This window comes from Lampris incognitus, chromosome 3, assembly GCF_029633865.1.
Source record: "Lampris incognitus isolate fLamInc1 chromosome 3, fLamInc1.hap2, whole genome shotgun sequence".
In the NCBI taxonomy this organism is placed as follows: domain Eukaryota; kingdom Metazoa; phylum Chordata; class Actinopteri; order Lampriformes; family Lampridae; genus Lampris; species Lampris incognitus.
The window spans coordinates 11,421,878-11,441,641 of NC_079213.1; positions in this window are offsets into that span (position 1 = coordinate 11,421,878).

The following is a 19,764-nucleotide window of genomic DNA, read 5'->3' on the forward strand; positions in this document are numbered from 1 at the left end:
CACACACGCGCACACACACACACACACACACACACAATTTTGACAGAGAGACATACATGCACACACACACACGCACACACACCATTTTGACAAGCAGACAGACACACACATACACACCATCTTTGGCAGACACATACACACACACAAACACCCACACACATACACCATCTTTGGTAGACACACACACACAGACCAATTTGACAGACACACACGCGCACGCGCACACACCCTTAGACACACACACAATTTTGACAGACACACATATACATACACACATACGCACCATATTTGGCAGACACACACACACACACATACATCATTTTGACAGATGCACCATTTTGACACAGACACACTTAAACAGGTCTGACAGATACACCATTTTGACAGACAGACAGACAGACAGACAGACAGACAGACACAGACACACAGACACACAGAGCAGACTCATTCTCTGTCCACACAAGCAAGTCCCAGGGAGACAGTGAAATTCACATCGTCCCCCTCTTCCTCCTTTGTCCAGTCATGTGACTACACCTGCTTCGCCTCCTCCCTGCCCGGGTTTCGCTCATCAGACCTGGCGGCCGTTTCGTCAAAAGCCAATTCCAGAGTTCATTACGAATGCTGCCATTTGTTACGGGACGGCCGCCCAACCTCGGCGGAGGGAAATGGAAAGTTTCCCTCCATTTCATCACTTCTCAAAAGGTCAAAGGTCGCCCTCCTGCTTTACAAAAGGGGTCACACACCCCCATCGTGTGCATGACAGAGTTTGGGTAATCTCTTTTAGCGAGACCATCCAGCAGGATGGACACACACGCACACACGCACAAAAGCATCTGCTTTCCGCATCCCCTCAGAACAAGCACGGGAACGAAAGGATAAATAGACAAACAAAAGTGCAACCACATTGCACTCTGGGAGAGAAAACACAGCAGAGCTGAAACATCTGTTAGGGGGAAGGGGAGGGGGAGCTCTGTGGGCGGGGGTGGCTGGCGGCAGGGGGTTGTGGGTGTATTTATTCATCGCTGATAAGTTTCAATCCATCTTCCGTTGATGGGAGCCTCCTGTGAAGCCCTTTGCTCCTCCAGATGTGTCCGGCTCCACCTCCCAGTGTGACGGAGGCACGAGGTGGATCAGGAACCATTTACAGGAAGTGGGTAAGTTGGACCGAAACGAAACACTGATTCATAAAAATCAGATTGCTTCCTGCCGTGACTCGACGCTGACGTTCAGCGTGGGGGTGGGAGTCGAAGGAGGGGGAACTCATTACACCTGGTTTGCACTTGTGCAATAGTAACACAACACTGTCCGCAGCAAAACGGCTATTTCTTCCCCTTACAGCTCTCCGTATATAATCCTTCCTGAGAAATAATGATAACACAATATATTGTGCAACAACAAAGACCTACATTACATCACATTCCTCCAACACGGTCAAGGAATTCGACTTGTGATGCAGCCTCACCGATGTGAAGCACAACTTGTTGTGGGCCATCGTCTTTGGTTTGTCGTTGCAGGCAGGTCGAGTATCGACGGCACAACTGAGCAGTAGCTAAGGTTATTATTGACATCACGTTTTTAGCCATCCGACAACCCAGAAATGCACGCGAACACACCAGGAACCCATGGAGATGGATTTTCGAGCGAGTTAAAGGTGCTTGGGGGCGTCCTACTTGCATCTCTGTCATCGGTGTTCCGGTGAAATCCGTCCTTGAATGAAACCGTATGGGCAATACTGAGTGAGCGAATACGAGAGAGGCTCAGGCAGAATAGTGACAGGGGGGTGGAAAAAAAATATTTTGGATGGATTAAAGCGTGAATTAAAAAAAAAAAATTAAACGTCTGTGATTTTGGAGACTGTACCTCCCACCTCCCTCAAAGATGCACTCGGACGACTCGAAAGGAGACTAAATGTCATTTTGTGAGTGAGCGAGCGAGTTCGAAGCCGGGTTAATGAGGTGCTTTGCATCTAAAATGTTGTGTGAATGTGTGCAAACGCTGTGGACTCGGTCGGTCGCTCACGCAAAGCGCACAGCAGCACAGCACGCTCCGTAGAGTCGATCCGCGGGTCTTTCAACGAGAGGACGGTCACTTCAGAAGGACAATACCACCGACTTCCAGCAACGGGATGAAAGACTGCTCGGCCGTTATAGTCCAACGGGCGCGCTCCTTGGAGCATCGCCCGTGTGGAACGATCCAAATGGCACCCCTAAAAGGGGGGATGGGCGTGCACTAATCCTCAAACCTGAAGGGTTTGTTGAGAAATCATTAAGTGTATGTTAATGCAGAGGGGCCCTATTTGTGAATGGGGGATAGCAGGAGGTGGGGGTAATGGGGTGGGCTGGGGTGGGGTTCAATGGCTTAACTTAGGGCTGGGGCTGAGACAACAGTAAAGAGGGCCATTATTCCTCTATGTAACCCAATCAGGCAGTGTAGGGCTTACCGTACCACCCCCCCTCCCCACTACCACCATCACCACCACCTCCCCTTTGCCTATACGCCCCCAGTCAAGGTGAACAGGACCTCTGAGAGACCCCTCACCCTAACTACTTTACCTTCTCTGCTTGGCTGCTGAAATTAAATTTTAACCCTGATCAAATCGAATGGGCAGGATTAGTCAAGAGATGCTGGATTTGGGTTCGGTTGGGTTGGTGGGGTGGGGGGGGGTTCAATTAAGGATTATCTGATACCACCGCAGCGGAAAAAGGAAAATAGGCATGAAAACCACTCGGCTAAGTCCCACACACCCCGGTGACGTACGCAGGAAAGTTTGACGCCACTGTCTGCCGATGCGGCTCCGACCGTTTGTTTTTGCCATACACAAACACGGAGTTTGTTAGTTGATCAGGATTTTAGACGGGGGGGGGGGGGCATGTGTGTACAGTTAGAAACATGTGCAGGACCAGCGGGTCCCGAAACTGTGAACGGAAAGATATGCTGGTTTTGATACAAGACAGAAAAATTCGTGTGAACACCCGCAGAACTTGCAAAACACATGGCGTAACAAAATACCAAATACACACACACACACACACAAGCATGCAGACATGGTCTAGAATGCCGTCTGTCACCATCATGTTTCCATCATATCAAGTTTGGCATCAGCCTGTATACCAACTAACATCCTCTGGAACCATAAACAGTCTGTATATCCGTGTCCGCGTCACATGATCCAAGCGCCCAACCGGGACCGTAAACCGAAACGGCTCTGAGAAATACAGTCAAGAACCAGTCCAGTCCATGAATCCTCCAGCCGTCTCCATAAATCCTCCCCCCTGTCGTGGGAGACTCTTAACGTTCGCTCGGTATCTCCCCGGGCCCCGTCTCTCCGGCTGACGGGGGGGCGGTGCACAGTGACACAGCACTCCATCCTACGCTTCTATTAAATATTTACACGCTCGTGAAACATATAAAACTAACCACCGGTGCTCGCATTACTGCTCGGCAGAGGAGTCAGATTTAATACGGCTCACAGTTGCTTCCAAGAAAACGTGTGTTAAATAAGGAGAGGGAGGACAAGAGAGCGAGAGAGCGAGAGAGCCCAACTGTATTTAAACTGTCAGATGAGTGTGCAATGGTCATTCGGGAGGGGTTTTTTGGTTTTTTTGTTGAATCAGACCGACGTTTGAAATCCCACGTGTGCAAGTTGTACTTCTATCTCTTGGTAAAACGTCACAACCAATTGTGTTTAACAGACGCTCCAGCGGCTCTAACAGACGGCGTGCGGGACAGCTCGCCGATGCTCCTGGCTGTCACCACATTTCCGCTAACACAATGAGAGGCCCCGTGATGCCATCAAACTTTTAACCAATTATATTAATTTCTTTAAATACATTTGAGACCATAATCCAATTCCAACACAGTCAACCTGATGTGTTCATCTTCACCGGGCCGCCGGGTCATTACCACGCGTTCTCCCTGAAAACAATTTGAGAGCCAAATTGGGTTATTTCAGCATGGCTGCGGAATGTCTCCATGGCAGCTTTTGGTGTGTGTGTGTGTGTGTGTGTGTGAGAGAATCAGCCAGCACAGATTTTGCCACGGTGATTTGCCCCAGCTGTGTGAACAGTGCAATTCTTTCAGCCCGGGGGGAAAACATTACCCTGTTTATTGAGAGAACAGGAGAGCACATCACAGATACACAACAAGCTGCCGTAATCTTGCGACGGGTGGCACCGAGCGTCATCAATTCTCATTACTCAACCTCCAATTCCCACCCCCACCCGATGAACAGCCTTCTTCCTGGATATCGAGTTAAGACCCTCATTTTTAACAACTCAATTACCACCTTTTATTTATTGGTCCAGTCCCGCCTCACGGACATTAGCACAATATTATCAGGAGAAATATACCGGGCCTCATAATGCAACCTTGGGGATCTCCAAACAACCCTCGTGCCCCGAGGTCACCGGTGTCTGGGCTGTGAAGTGGTTCTCATCCTTCGCTTTCAGCTTTTTTATGAGACCGCATGTCACGTAAGCCAGGGAACGAACCTGTCACGTACTTGCCATTCATTACGCTACGCGGACAAAGTCGCCGCATTCAGCTTGCTTTACAGCATTCATAGAGGACCCCGGGCGGACACAAACCATCTGTGTCAACATAAACCTGTGACAGGCCGCCCAATTGAGCGATGAGTCCCACCTGTGCCGAGGCTTTAAGCCCCGGCACAATAACCCAAGAAAAGTTTTCCGGGAGCTTCTCGAGTGTATTATACAAGTCGCAAATGTTCAGCCGCATACATCCAGAGCACTTACACAGGCACTTAGCATATACGTACCTGCCTATGCAAAAACCCCTCTTGTCAGCTCCAAACTACATCACCGGGACAAAAGTCATTCACGGTAAGAGTAATGACTGAGATGACTCACTCCGTTTCGGTGAGAGATGATTGAAGGACATCCAGGCATGCTAATGAATGATATATCCCTGCCATCTCCTCTCTCTCCGGAGCAATCAACCACCAACAAATTGATGCTTCACATTTGCTGTCCCTCTGACACCTTGTAAATCAAGTATAATTGACATATATAAGTGATGAAATGCTAAGCGCTGCAACCAAATGACTCCATCAAGGTAGCTCCATTTGAAACCTCCGAGGTGAGCAATTATCTTTCACACTAGCTTGGAAAATAACACCGTCAGGAAGACGCTGCAGAGCAAACTCTGGTTGGCTGTACACCAAGATGCCTGCATAAAACGGTAGCACTTTAGAATGACACGTACTTTAAAAACTATTTCAAAGTGGTTACTAACTACTTTAATAATGATAATAATGCATTTATTAATGTGTTATAAATCAGTAATAAGATGTTCTACAGCACATTAATAATAAAAATAATTTTGGAAATGCCAGGTTTGGAGCCCATGTGGGAAGAGCCTCCATAGACATTCTCTGGAAAACCATATTTAATGTAATAAAAACAGCTCATGTAATAACTGTCCATTAATATAAAAATTGTGAGGTATTGTATAGTAACATTGTATTGTATAGTAGTAGTAGTTGACTGTAATAGAACTTGAACGGTTAACGTATAAACCTTTGCAGTTTGATGTAATTATTTATTACATTGTAATAACCGGCGGTTATCACATCAGAGGTGAAACTACCATATATGCAGGTAATGCAGCTGGATTGGGGCCCGCAATAACTTAGGGCCCACACACACGCACCCCTCTTTATCTCGCCACTACGGTATCAAAGATCTCCAGCACCAAGTCTATGGTATATCGTATGTTCAAAAATGTGCAAAGTGTGCCCGCGCGTAACTATGGACATGCATATTACTGCGTAGCAAAAGCCACACAGAAGAGTTAGCTAGCTGGTGAAGAGTCAAGACTTCGAACAGTGAAAAACGCGCAGGGTGCATCTATGATGTAAGTAGAACATATTTATTATTCATTTGACTAATAATCAACCTACACATGTGTTTTGTGCTTATAAGGTCTATGCACAGACATGAATATGTTGTCAACGTGCAGGTGCACCGTCACCGACAATGTTTTCATGTGTCAAGATGTGCGGTCACCCATTATGTTTTCATCTGTGCCAAAGTATGCTGTTATGTTTTCATATATCTGTGTCGAGGTGTGCTGTTATGTTTTCATCTGTGTCAAGGTGTGCTGTAGTGTTTTCATCTGTGTCAAGGTGTGCTGTACGTTTTCATCTGTGTCAAGGTGTGGTATGTTTTCATAGATCTGTGTCAAGGTGTGCTGTTATGTTTTCATCTGTGTCAAGGGGTGCTGTTATGTTTTCATCTGTGTCAAGCTGTGCTGTAGAGTTTTCATCTGTGTCAAGGTGTGCCGTTATGTTTTCATCTGTGTCAAGGTGTGCTATTATGTTTTCATCTGTGTCAAAGTGTGCTGTTTTGTTTACATCTGTGTCAAGCTGTGCTGTTATGTTTTCATCTGTGTCAAGGTGTGCTGTTGTGTTTTCATCAGTGTCAAGGTGTGCTGTTGTGTTTTCATCTGTGTCAAGGTGTGCTGTTGTGTTTTCATCTGTGTCAAGGTGTGCTGTTATGCTTTCATCTTTGGCAATGTGTGCTGTTGTTTTCATCTGTGTCAAAGTGTGCTGTTATGTTTTCATCTGTGGCAATGTGTGCTGTTGTTTTCATCTGTGTCAAGGTGTGGTTATGTTTTCATAGCTCTGTGTCATGGTGTGCTGTTGTGTTTTCATGTGTCAGGGTATGCTGTTGTGTTTTCATCTGTGTCAATGTGTGCTGTAGTGTTTTCATCTGTGTCAAGGTGTGCCGTTATATGTTCATCTGTGTCAAGGTGTGCCGTTATGTTTTCATCTGTGTCAAGGTGCGCCGTTATGTTTTCATCTGTGTCAAGGTGCGCCGTTATGTTTTCATCCGTGTCAAGGTGTGCCGTTGTGTTTTCATCTGTGTCAAGGTGTGCTGTTGTTTTCATCTGTGTCAAGGTGTGCTGTTGTGTTTTCATCTGTGTCAAGGTGTGCTGTTATGTTTTCATCTGTGTCAAGGTGTGCTGTTATGTTTTCGTCTGTGGCAATGTGTGCTGTTGTTTTCATCTGTGTCAAGGTGCGCTGTTATGTTTTCATAGATCTGTGTCAAGGTGTGCTGTTATGTTTTCATCTGTGTCAAAGTGTGGTTATGTTTTCATAGCTCTGTGTCATGGTGTGCTGTTGTGTTTTCATGTGTCATGGTATGCTGTTGTGTTTTCATGTGTCATGGTATGCTGTTGTGTTTTCATCTGTGTCAATGTGTGCTGTTGTGTTTTCATCTGTGTCAAGGTGTGCTGTTATGTTTTCATCTGTGTCAAGGTGCGCTGTTATGTTTTCGTCTGTGGCAATGTGTGCTGTTGTTTTCATCTGTGTCAAGGTGCGCTGTTATGTTTTCATAGATCTGTGTCAAGGTGTGCTGTTATGTTTTCATCTGTGTCAAAGTGTGGTTATGTTTTCATAGCTCTGTGTCATGGTGTGCTGTTGTGTTTTCATGTGTCATGGTATGCTGTTGTGTTTTCATGTGTCATGGTATGCTGTTGTGTTTTCATCTGTGTCAATGTGTGCTGTTGTGTTTTCATCTGTGTCAAGGTGTGCTGTTATGTTTTCATCTGTGTCAAGGTGCGCTGTTATGTTTTCGTCTGTGGCAATGTGTGCTGTTGTTTTCATGTGTCAAGGTGCGCTGTTATGTTTTCGTCTGTGGCAATGTGTGCTGTTGTTTTCATCTGTGTCAAGGTGTGCTGTTATGTTTTCATCTGTGTCAAAGTGTGGTTATGTTTTCATAGCTCTGTGTCATGGTGTGCTGTTGTGTTTTCATGTGTCATGGTATGCCGTTGTGTTTTCATGTGTCATGGTATGCTGTTGTGTTTTCATCTGTGTCAATGTGTGCTGTTATGTTTTCATCTGTGTCAAGGTGTGGTTATGTTTTAATCTGTGTCAAGGGGCACTGTCACTAATTATGTTTTCATCTGTTATGGTGCTCTGACACCAGACTTTGTTAAGTAGGCTAGTCTATCACTATCTTGGTCTTGCTATTATGACTGCTCTCCTATAGTACGGCGGCCTCCTGGTAATTATTTAATTTAGGCGTCAACTGTGCAGTGCATTACACTGTTGCAGGTTACTTTAAAGCTGCGTGCTTTCACTTCTTTCATTCGCTACTGACATGACGTTATGGTACTTCTGACAGTGACTGGCAGGCCGGAGCCCAGTTTGACCATCTTGCATTGGGACCGGCGCTGACTCATTATGCCTGTGTATTACATTAACTGTTTTTTATTATATTAATAATTTTTTCATAGCTGAACTTTTGTGTGGCAGCCTCAGCAACCAGTACTAAACCTCAACCCCAAGCTTTACTTTTTCTTTTCTTTTTTTTTGCATTTTTCCACTTTATTTGACAGCGACAGTAGAAAGAGACAGGAAAGGCAGGGGAGAATGAGGGGATGACATGCAACAAAGGGCCCGGGCTGGATTCGAACTCGGCCACTGCGGTAAGGACTCAGCCTTGATATGTGGTATACATGTTCTACCAGGTGAACCACCGGGGCGCCCCTCTTAACCCCAAACTTAACCACTACCTTTAATCCTAAACCTAACCATTTTAACTGTAGCTGCAGTCGCACTGAATGAAAATCGACTTCTGCGTATGGATTTCATGACATTTTCTTTTTTCTTTTTTTTTCCCTCCCCAATTGTACTTGGCCAATTACCCCACTCTTTCGAGCCATCACAGTCACTGCTCTACCCCACCTCATCTGCTGATCTGGGGAGGGCAGCAGACTACCGCATGCCTCCTCCCATACATGTAGAGTCGTCGGCCGCTTCTTTTCACCTGACAGTGAGGAGTTTCACCTGGAGGACGTAGCGCGTGGGAGGATCACACTATTCCCCCCAGTTCCCCCTCCCCCCGAACAGGCTCTAACCGACCAGAGGAGCCACTAGTGCATTGACCAGGAGACATACCCACATCCGGCTTGCCACTCACAGACATGGCCGATTGTGTCTGCAGGGATGTCTGACCAAGCCGGAGGTAACACAGGGATTCGAACCGGCGATCCCCATGTTGGTAGGCAACAGAATAGACCGCTATACCACTCAGACGCCCTGCATTTCATGACATTTTCAAGTCTTGTTATTTGTATGCCACATGCAGAGAATATGAATCTGCAGTCCTCGCCAGTCACAGGATGTCCTAGAGAATGTCTAGGGAGACGCTATCCTATTGATAAAATGTGGGCTCCCAACATGGCAACCCAAAAAAATCCCTTTTAATAAATGTGTTATAACTTCTTATCAATGATTCATAGTGCATCAATAAATGAGTTAACATCCATCCATCCACCCATTATCTGAACCGTTTATACTGCTCTCAGGGTCACGGGGATGCTGGAGCCTATCCCAGCAGTCATTGGGCGGTAGGCAGGGAGACACCCTGGACAGGCTGCCAGACCATCACAGGGCCTGAGTTAACATTAAGAACACATTATAAAAGTCTGCCTTATTAATTTTTTTTCTTAAATAAGGCAAAAAACCTTTTTACATGATGTAGTTATGAAGAAGTGGGGGGTCACGATTTGCGTGTCAAACTGAGAGGAGAAGTGACTACACAGCGAACAATTTAACTTCCATTTTCTGCAATTCATCCACTGTGTCTCTCGCCATATTGGAGCGGCTCCCCTGGGAGTCGTCTCCTGGCTTTTAATAAAGGATTCACCAGCATCTGTGACAAGTTGATCTTTTTCCCAGGGGGGGAAAAAAAATAAAACGGCCAGCCTACCAACTATTCTTCTCAACCCTCGTCCGCAGACTTCAATCTCATATGATGTAAAAGATTCCCTGTCCTCAACCGTTTTCCCTGGAGAGTCGGACGACTGGGAACTGCACGGTTCCCCCTGCTCAACGCCGACTATTAAATCCACCGGACAGATGGATTCAAAGTACTGTCCAAAGGGTGATTAGGTTTCATTATGTCAAATGAAACACTCCATTACTCTTTACTGTCCTATAATAAATGTCTTTAAAGAATGTCTCCATGAGTTGGGGGGGGTCCAGAGATGATGGTGAATGACACTGACGCTGACTGCTGGAGACTTGTGTTAACCCAAGAGAGAGAGAGGGAAGAGAGAGAGAGAAAAGAGGAGGGATTGATTGAAAATAAATGTCCTTGGTATGTGCCCGACTGAACCAGAGACCTCGTTAAAATAAATAAGTCAGTATGGTGGTTGTGTGCTCTGTTGGCTAAACAGCGCACACAACCGGTCCATCTGGGGCCTGGGAAGAATGAGCCCCAGCTCAAACAGACAGATATAGATTCAAAAGCCCCGCGACAGGCCCTCCATACTCTGGAAATTGGGTTTGTTTGTTTGGTTTATTCGGCATAAAGCTGGCGCTCTGGGTTTTCTACAAGATAACGTGACAAACGGCCCATTTTTGCTCCCCGAGAGAAAAATAAATGAATGAAAAATAGATAAGTAAAGGATCCTGACAAGGCGGAGGTACCAGATACCCATCTAATACAATAGAAAACCCCTGACTTGCACCACATCCAAAACAGCAACACCCAGCGCCGCACAGGACAGTCTGTTTGAACAGTTCCCCGGGAAAAATGTGGGGGATATTCTGTTATCACACCACGCCCAGAAATTAATAGGTCATTCACGGAGCATAGTGGTGGATTGGTGATGTGGCGGGGGGTGGGGGGTGTGGATGGATGGTGCAGGGATGGAGGGGTGCAGGGGCTGGGAGCTTATTAGAAAATCAACATTGCAGCCAAGTGGATGGTGGCCCCCAGCTGAGGCTGTCTGGCAGAGGATCAGTCCCATTCCTATCCAGTCTGAGGGTCCTTTTCTCTGGGCCGTCAGGCCTGACGTTTCAGAGAACTGACGCAGGGCATGCAGCTTTGAAAACAAACTCTAGTCCTGCTGGTGAGAATTGGGCCTTCCAAGCGAGCTACACATGCATGCACGTGCACACGCACACACACAGACACAAACATAGACACGCACGCACACAATCACATGCCATCAGACTCATATAATACTGCTTATGTTTGTGTCACATTCTGCTCCTCTCTCGTATCAGTGGAAAGATACTGTACTGGCAGGAAGTTCAGAAGATGTCTGCGGGTGATGGCGATGGCTGTGTGGGGATGTTAGGTAGGCGATACGATAGGTGTATAAAATGTCTAAAACAGCCGCAGTGCACCTTTTCTGGCTTTGGATCATTTCTTTGAAGCAAAGCCTTTGAGAGAACACTGAAACCACGTCAGTCAACTGGGCGACGGAGGTCGCATCTCCCAACCAACTCTGCAACATAATCGCACACCGTATCACAGATGTGAAGTACAACTGTCATGTGACCTTGTAAACATAACGACATGGGATCTTTAAGTTTGCCACTGGAAGTAGGCCTAGCATCATTAAAACATTTTCAAGTTAGTAGCGGACATTCACATCATATCCTGATTGGGCAGCACATTGGCGCAGTGGTTAGCACGGTCGCCTCACAGCAAGAAGGTCCTGGATTCGAGTGCAGGGTTAGTCCAACCTTGAGGGTCGTCACCTGTGTGGAGTTTGCATGTTCTCCCCGTGTCTGTGTGGGTTTCCTCCGGGTGCTCCAGTTTCCTCCCACAGTCCAAAGACATGTAGGTCAGGTGAATCGGCCGTACTAAATTGTCCCTAGCCTTGTGATGGCCTGGCAGTCTGTCCAAGGTGTCTCCCTGCCTGCCGCCCAATGACTGCTGGGACAGGCTCCAGCATCCCCGCGACCCTGAGAGCAGGATGGGCGGTTTGGATAACGGATGGATCCTGATTGGAAGCTTAACGCTGACATTGTAAAAACAGATGCTTTTGCACCGGTTCAACAGAGCCAAAGTTAGCTCGTCTGAATCATGTTTACAGCAAACCGACAATCCCGAAAAGTAAGCCGACACATCAGAAAAACTTAAAAACTTTTCGATTTGCTTGAGCAGGTTAAAGATAACGGAGCACGTCTCACTTGCATCTCTGTCGACAGGGGTTTCTGTGCCTCAAATGAAACCACACGAGTATCAATACCAAGTGATAGAATACGAGGGGGAGGCTAAGGGAGAATATAGTGATGGGAATGCCGAAAAATTATATATTACCAGTATTTTTACCAATGAGGATTATAATATTGATTTAAAAAAAAAGGCTAAATCTTTAACATTTTAAAATAGCTTATATTTTAGATGCACTCAAACATTTTCAAAGGGGTCTAGCTGTACCTGCGGTGGAACATCAGAGTCTGAATCCAGGTTAATGAGGCGCTTCACATTCTCAAAGGCTTGTTGCTCAGGTACGCACAAGTTAAAAAAAAAGTTCTAAAGTCTGTAGTCTATTGGGGCGCTCATCTAATTGATGGTGCAGTACTTGGGGTCAACTATTAACCCACGTGTGTGTGTGTGTGTGTGTGTGTGTGTGTGTGTGTGTGTGTGACCCGGACAGAATAAAATGCAGATACTATGATCTTATTATATGACAGGTTTCCAGGCTGGTGGCAGAGCGGTTCATCGGTTACCGCAGGCATAGAAACTCATCGCCTATCCTGTTTTCCTTGTACCAGTGCGGCGGGACAATAGCAGCGCATTTCATCCCCCTGTTTTTCTTTGGGGCGGATTCTAGCTGGATGATAGCTGAAGCAGTGCCCTCCTGTTTCCCTCTGATGTTTGGGCTCGGGATTATCCCCAGGCTCAGCGTGCTTGTTTTGGGTGGATTCGGCTCTAATCTCGTGTGCTTCTGTCACACTGCGATGAAAGACAGCCTGTTGGTGTTGGCTCACCGCTGATGCTGACTCACAGGCACAGGTGCACCATGGGAGAGAAGAGAGGAGGAAGGCTCACCACTACACCTATATTGTATGTTATTGTCCGAGTTCATATGCTCTCTCACCATGGGTTAATCAAGTACTTCTTCGTGACTGCTCCATAACGTTTGGCTTAATTTCCATGGCGAAAAGAAACCATTCATCAGAGTTGCTGCTGTTTTAACACTTTTTGGGTTTTAACACTTTAAACAGATGGGTGATGGGTGATACATTGAATGCTTGACCCCGACCGACAGTGAGGGGGTCTGGGGGCTCTGTTATGCTGTGGGGGGCATTTTCCTGGCATGGTTTGGGTCCGCTTGTCCCCTCAGAGGGAAGAGTCACTGCAAATCAATACAAAGTTATTCTGAGTGATCACCTTTATCCTACGATGAGACATCTCTATCCTGATGGGGGTGGTCTCTTCCAGGATGACAATGCCCCCATCCACAGGGCACGAGGGGTCTCTGGATGGTTTGGTGAGGATGAACATGATGTAAATCATATGCTATGGCCTTCACAGGCACCAGATCTCAACCCAGTTGGATCGATGTGTTAAGACAGCGTTCTCCATCACCATCATCAAAACACCAAATGAGGGAACGTCTTTTGGGAGAATGGTGTTCATCCCTCCAGTAGAGCTCAGAGACTTGTAGAATCTATGAAAAGGAGCACTGAAGCTGTTCTGGAGGCTCATGGTGGCCCAACAACTTACTAAGACACTTTATGTTGGCTTGTCCTTTCATTTGTCACCCATCTGTATGATGTGGAAGTCTGTATTTTAAATATAATATACCATAGACCACTTCACCCTCAACAACTCCTGCAAGTCATATTTTGTTCTTGTCCATCTGAAGCCACTGACTGCTGAAAATGGACCTGCCTGCCACTGTTGAAAAGACACAGCTAACTGATATGAAAGCTAGCCAGCGGAGGCTTGTGAAAGTATACCGAGACAGTGTTGCACGCACAAACACACACAATGAAACAGTTTAAAGCCCCACTGCAATGGTTCCTACTACTTTTTCTTCTTTATTTAATCTTCAATAGAGTCGGTGATGCCTTAGTCAGATTTCCATGACTTTCACAAATCACAATTTTCCATGATTTATCCAGGGCCTGGAAGTTGTAAATTTACTGACTTTTCCAGGTTAATCATGACCATATAAACCCTGTATTGTGTTGTTATCTATGAGATTAATTCTGAAAAATCATCCCCAAGAGATTATATTGATAAACCGACTCGCTAACTGGTAGAAAGATATGCACATTTACCCTAGAGATGTGCTTTTCGGCAAATAAATATTGGTTTTAACTTGTAAAAGACGATTCTGAAGGTTGAAAAACTAACAGTGAATAGAATGTGGCTCCCAGATCCTTTGAAAAGGGTGGAGGTTTTAGCAAGAAACTACTCAGTGTGCTTTTGTTGTAAGGTTTGGAAAGCTGACAAGTTTTCACTCCACCAATAAGCCATTTGCGATTAACATGTCTTCACCCCCTATATGTGGAATTACCTTAAAATAACAATCGTCAAGGGAAAAATGCAGTCAAACCCTACATCTCAAAACAAGACACGTCCTTTGACAAAACAGCTACCTTCTGAATCCTCCCCATCCCCACCAGCGTTGTATAATCATACTGTACATACCATAACAGTAAAGGGCATGTCTCCTGAGACCTGCATGCCGAGGGGGTGTTTGTTCATTGAATGTTTGTGGTTGTTATCCTGTAATTAGCCTATTCTTACAGCTCATCAGCTACAAATGAGGTATATTTGAAACATGCATGACAGGCATGAGGTGCGCTTGGTGCTAAAGAATAGCATGCCAGTACAAAAGATGGCTGTACAACTCCTGAAGGTTTTGCATGATGCTCAGGGAATGCTTATTGTTTTAGTATTGTTAAGTATTCAAGAGCAAGAGAGACAAGATTGCGATGGTTTGGACATGTGTGAAGGAGAGATGCTGGGTATATTGGGAGAAGGATGCTGAATATGGAGCTGCCAGGGAAGAGGAAAAAAGGAAGGCCAAAGAGGAGGTTTATGGATGTGGTGAGGGAAGACATGCAGGAGGCTGGTGTGACAGAGGAAGATGCAGAGGACAGGAAGAGATGGAAACGGATGATCCGCTGTGGTGACCCCTAACGGGAGCAGCCAAAAGTAGTAGTGGTAGTAATAGTAACTATTCAAGAGCCCAAGGTCCTAAACCCCCCCTAACCCCCCCCCCACACACGCAGTTTTTTTTTTTGGAAACACAAATTTGCTTCTAACAGATTACCTTTGCCCTGCCTCTCTGTTGCCTTTTTATGATCTGCATCACATCCATGGGAGATGTAATCATTTGACTGAATAAATAATGAGCTTGTGTGTGGCGCGTGAGGGTGCTACTTAAAAAAAAATCCCTATATGGTGGGTGTGTTTTCATACCTCCTGCTGTAATACAGTGTGAAGCTTCTTATCTAGCCAGCCAATTCCACCAACAGTCACAATTCCCCCGTTGTGTATGTGTGATTATAACCATTTGACCACAAGCAGTTCAGGGCATAACAATCGCCGTGATTACACAAACAATCAACTGTTGAAGATTACTCTCCAAACATCCGTTTATTCTAATGCGGCTGAAGCCAATTTCTACCATGGCCGGCCTTGGCGGGCCACATGGGTGGTGGGTTAACAGTTGCATCAAGGGTGGTGGTTGGTGGCCTGCAGTGGTCCATTGGTGATCCCTCCCCCCCCGGGGGAGCGGTCCTGAAGAGGAGGGGATTACCTCAATCCTTTCTCCCTCCTTCACCCCTTCCCTCCTCGACACTTCAGGCCCAAACAAAGGCTCTGGGGCTCCAGGCCTCAGGCCCCTGGTGCGCTGCTAATCCCATTCCAGCTGGACAACAATCCGTCTAGCCAGGGGCCCCAGTGGGGCTGTAAGCCCCCGGTAAGAGGCTTGGAGGAGAAGTCAGACAGCTCGTCCAGGATGAGGACTTAATTAGCCATGCAAAGTCAACCTGGCTAATTGAAAAGATTTGACCTGAGTGCTGCCCACATAGAAGAAAAGCAGAGGAGAGCATTTTCTGCATTTTTCTCTTTTTTTATTTGGTCTAAGGTGTTTTGTTTCCAGGCGAAGAGGAATGCCAGGAAGACGGTGCCCCTGCTGCTTCAGAGTTGGCACAGAGAAAGGGGGCTTGCTTGTAAGGTTAATTGGGGTGGACAAGGTGCCAAGACAAAGTTTTGGGGAACGTGTCTCGAAGTGCTTTGGTTGGCCTGAGTTTAATCTTTCATGATGGCTTTTATCTGTGGGGTTAGCAGGATAATTAACATGCTGATTTCACTGGAAGTCCAAAGTTCTGAAGCAAGTTCGTGGTACACAGAAGTCTATAAATGCCATTGGGTGTTTTTATTAATGTGTGTATCTCTATGAGTGTGTTTATATCTGCACATCTCTCTCACCGTGTGTATATATCTGTGCAATAGCCCTTAGGTTGGGTGCACCGTGTGTGTGTGTGTGTGTGTGTGTGTGTGTGTGTGTGTGTGTGTTTGTGCGTGCGTGCGTGTGCGAACCAACGTTCAAGTGTTCATGAAATGACACAGATCACTTGGGCGGATTCGTACTGTTTGTGTACCCAAGGCGAGCCTATGTCAAAACTCAGTCAGCACTCACTGCGCGGACAATACACACACACCTCACCGAAGCAAAACAGAAACTCACTTGACCCCCTTTCTCTCTCTCTCTCTCTTCTCTCCACTCTCCAGTCTCCATCAACACTCCGTTAAAGCATGCCATCCCTGCTCCAACATAATGTGTTTGGAAATGTCACACTCTCTCGACCTCTCAGACTCTGTAATGCAATTTGGCTACACCCGCGCCCCCCCCCCTCCATTTTGCTTATCCATAATGTGTTTGAATATGCCACCTCCCCATAAACACACTGTGTTTAACGAATGTCACGCTCTCCCTCTCAAGCTCCATCACGGTAATGTGTTGGAGAGTATGAGGTATGACTCTTCTGTTTAATTCATTTGTCAATGCAAGATCCCAGACGGCACTTATCACTAATGTTTTTTAACACACTACACACATACATGCGGATGCTCACACACACAAATTTTATTCTCTCGAACTCAAATTTTATCCTACTGTGGATATTTATAATGGGAATAAAGCCTTTTCAGAGTGCTTCCCTTTCTTTTTCATCTTGTCAAGTTACTGTTTAAACAGGGCGATCAGAGGGTGTGCTCCAATTATCGGGGCATCACATTGCTCAGCCTCCCTGGGAAAGTCTACTCTAGGCTGCTGGAAAGGAGGCGCCGACCGATTGTCGAACTCCGGATCCAGGAAGAACAATGCAGATTCCGTCCTGGCCGTGGAACAACAGACCAACTATTTACCCTTGCGGAAGTGCTGAGGGCGGCATGGGAGTTGACCAGTCAGTCTACATGAGTTTTGTGGACAAGGAGAAGGCTTACGACAGTGTACCCTGGGGCAATCTGTGGGGGGTACTGCGGGAGTATGGGGTACCAGGGCAGTTGCTACAAGCCCTCCGGTCCTTATATAACCAAGGTGAGCGCTTCGTCCGCATTCCCGGCACAAAGTCAAACACATTTTCGGTTGGTGTTGGACTCCGCCAAGGTTGTCCCTTGTCTCCAATTGTTTGTGATATTCATGGACAGGCTCTCAAAGTGAAGCCAAGGTGAGGAGTGTGTCTGTTTTGGGAACCTCTGAATTGCATCTCTGCTCTTTGCAGATGATGTGGTTTTGTTGGCTTCATCAGAATGCGACCTCTGGCCCGCACTGGGGCGGTTTGCAGCTGAGTGAGAAATGGCCGGGATGAGAGTCAGCACCTCCCAAGACTGAGGCCATGGTTCTCTACCAGAAAATGGTGGATTGCTCCATCTGGGTTGGGGATGAGTTGTTGCCTCAAGTGAAGGAGTTCAAGTATCTCGTGAACAAGAATTCACGAGTGAGGGTAGGATGGAGCGGTAGACTGACAGGCGGATTGTGCAGCATCAGCTGTAACGCGGACATTGTACCGGACCATTGTGGTGAAGAAGGAGCTGAGCTGGAAGGCAAAGCTCTCAATTTACCAGTCAATCTGAGTTCCAACCCTCACCTATGGTCATGAGCTTTGGGTAGTGACCAAAAGGGTGAGAGCTAGGATACAAGAGGCTGAAATGAGTTTCCTCCATAGGGTGTCTGGGCTCAGCCTTAGACATAGGCTGAGGAGCTTGGACATCCGGAGGGAGCTTGGAGTAGAGCCACTGCTCCTTCACGTCAACAGGAGCCAGTTGCGGTGGTTCGGACATCTGATTAGGATGCCTCTTGGGTGCCTTCCTTTGGAGGTTTACAGGGCACATCCAACTGGGAGGAGACCCCGGGGTACACGCAGAACTTGCTAGAGGGACTACATGTCCAATCTGGCCTGAGAATGCCTTGGGATCCCCCAGGAGGAGCTGGAGGGCGCTGCTGGGAAGGAGGGACATCTGGAGTGCCCTACTTAGCTTGCTGCCACCACGACCCCAAACCCGGAGAAGCGGCTGATGATGAGATGAGAAGATATTGTTTAGCTTTATGTTGATCTCCCTCTGGCTTTCTTTCTCTCTCTTCCACACAAAATCACACTTTCATCAACTTGGCATGGCTCAGGAGGCAGAGTGGGTCGTCTAGTCATCGGAAGGTCGCTGGTTCGATCCCTGGCTCTTCCAGAGAGCATGTCGAAGTATCCTTGAGCAAGACACTGGACTCCTAACTGCTCCTGATGAGCAGGTTGGTGCCTTGCATGGAAGCCTACGCAATCAGTGTATCAATGTGTGTGTGTGTGAATGGTTGAATGTGAGGCTTACATTGTAGAGGGTTTTGAGTGGCCGGTAGACTAGAAAAGCCCTACATAAATGCAGAAATAAACTTATTTCCTCTCTTTATCCCACTACTGACCCACAGCTGCAGGCAAAAACCAACTAACCACAGCCACAATGCTCACGGTCTGCAATAACTAGCCTGCCTAGTTCCCATACTACACACAGTGTGGTCATAAGAGATTAGTGCAGCCTGTAGCCTATCGAAGCCTGGCCCCGTGCACATGGACCCATCACTCAAAGGTGAAGACAGCTGAAAGTAAAGGCAGTTTCAACAGAAAATGATTTAATAACTTTAAGACTACTCTGAATTCTGAGTGTATGTGTGCTTGTCATGTTGCATAACGCTGAAGCTGCAAGGCGATGGTAATCTTTCACAAAAAAAAAGAGACAAACAAACAATAGTCTGAGATATGTCCAGACAGTTATAATAAAGGCTTTGCGCTTTGGATTTTCCAATATTGGAAGTATGCCTCAAGAGACCCTCTTCGTCCAAAAAGCTCCCGGTCTCACAGTTTTTGCACACCAGAAGCTGTGAAGCATTCCTGTATTCTTCTGTATCAAAACCAAAACATTCTTATGCTTGAACTCCCTCCTAATAAGGGAGTCTCAGTGAGCCGACATCGCGAATTTGAACAAATACAATTCTCAAATACAATCCGCGTGGAAAAAAACAATCCCTTGGCACCCAGTTTGTTATTACCACAGTAATCTTGTCCGTTTTAATATCAAACCCCATGCTTATAGAATCAGTTAAAATAACAGCGCTATGGTGTTTCGAGCAATTAACCTTTCCCCACTGTGTAAATGTCTGGCGGGGAAAGATGGGGGCCGAGGTGGGTATGAATGTCCACCGAAGCAGAACGCCCGCTCGGGGAGAACGTGCGGCATGTCTCGGGGAGGCCCCCTGACCGACACGGGAGACGGAAAAACGAGTCGTTGCAAGGCTGCATGTCAGAAAGCAGGAGGCGGATGCAGGAGTAATCAGCGTGGTCTCTGAGGAGGTGGTTGGAGTCGGGATCGTGGGGGGTGGGAGGGGGGAGTGATGTGATGTGATGTGCGGAGGCTGGGGGAGAAGTGCAGTTAGACATTAGTAAAAACTAAATCAGCCAAGCTTCAAATAAACACCCCATTGCTC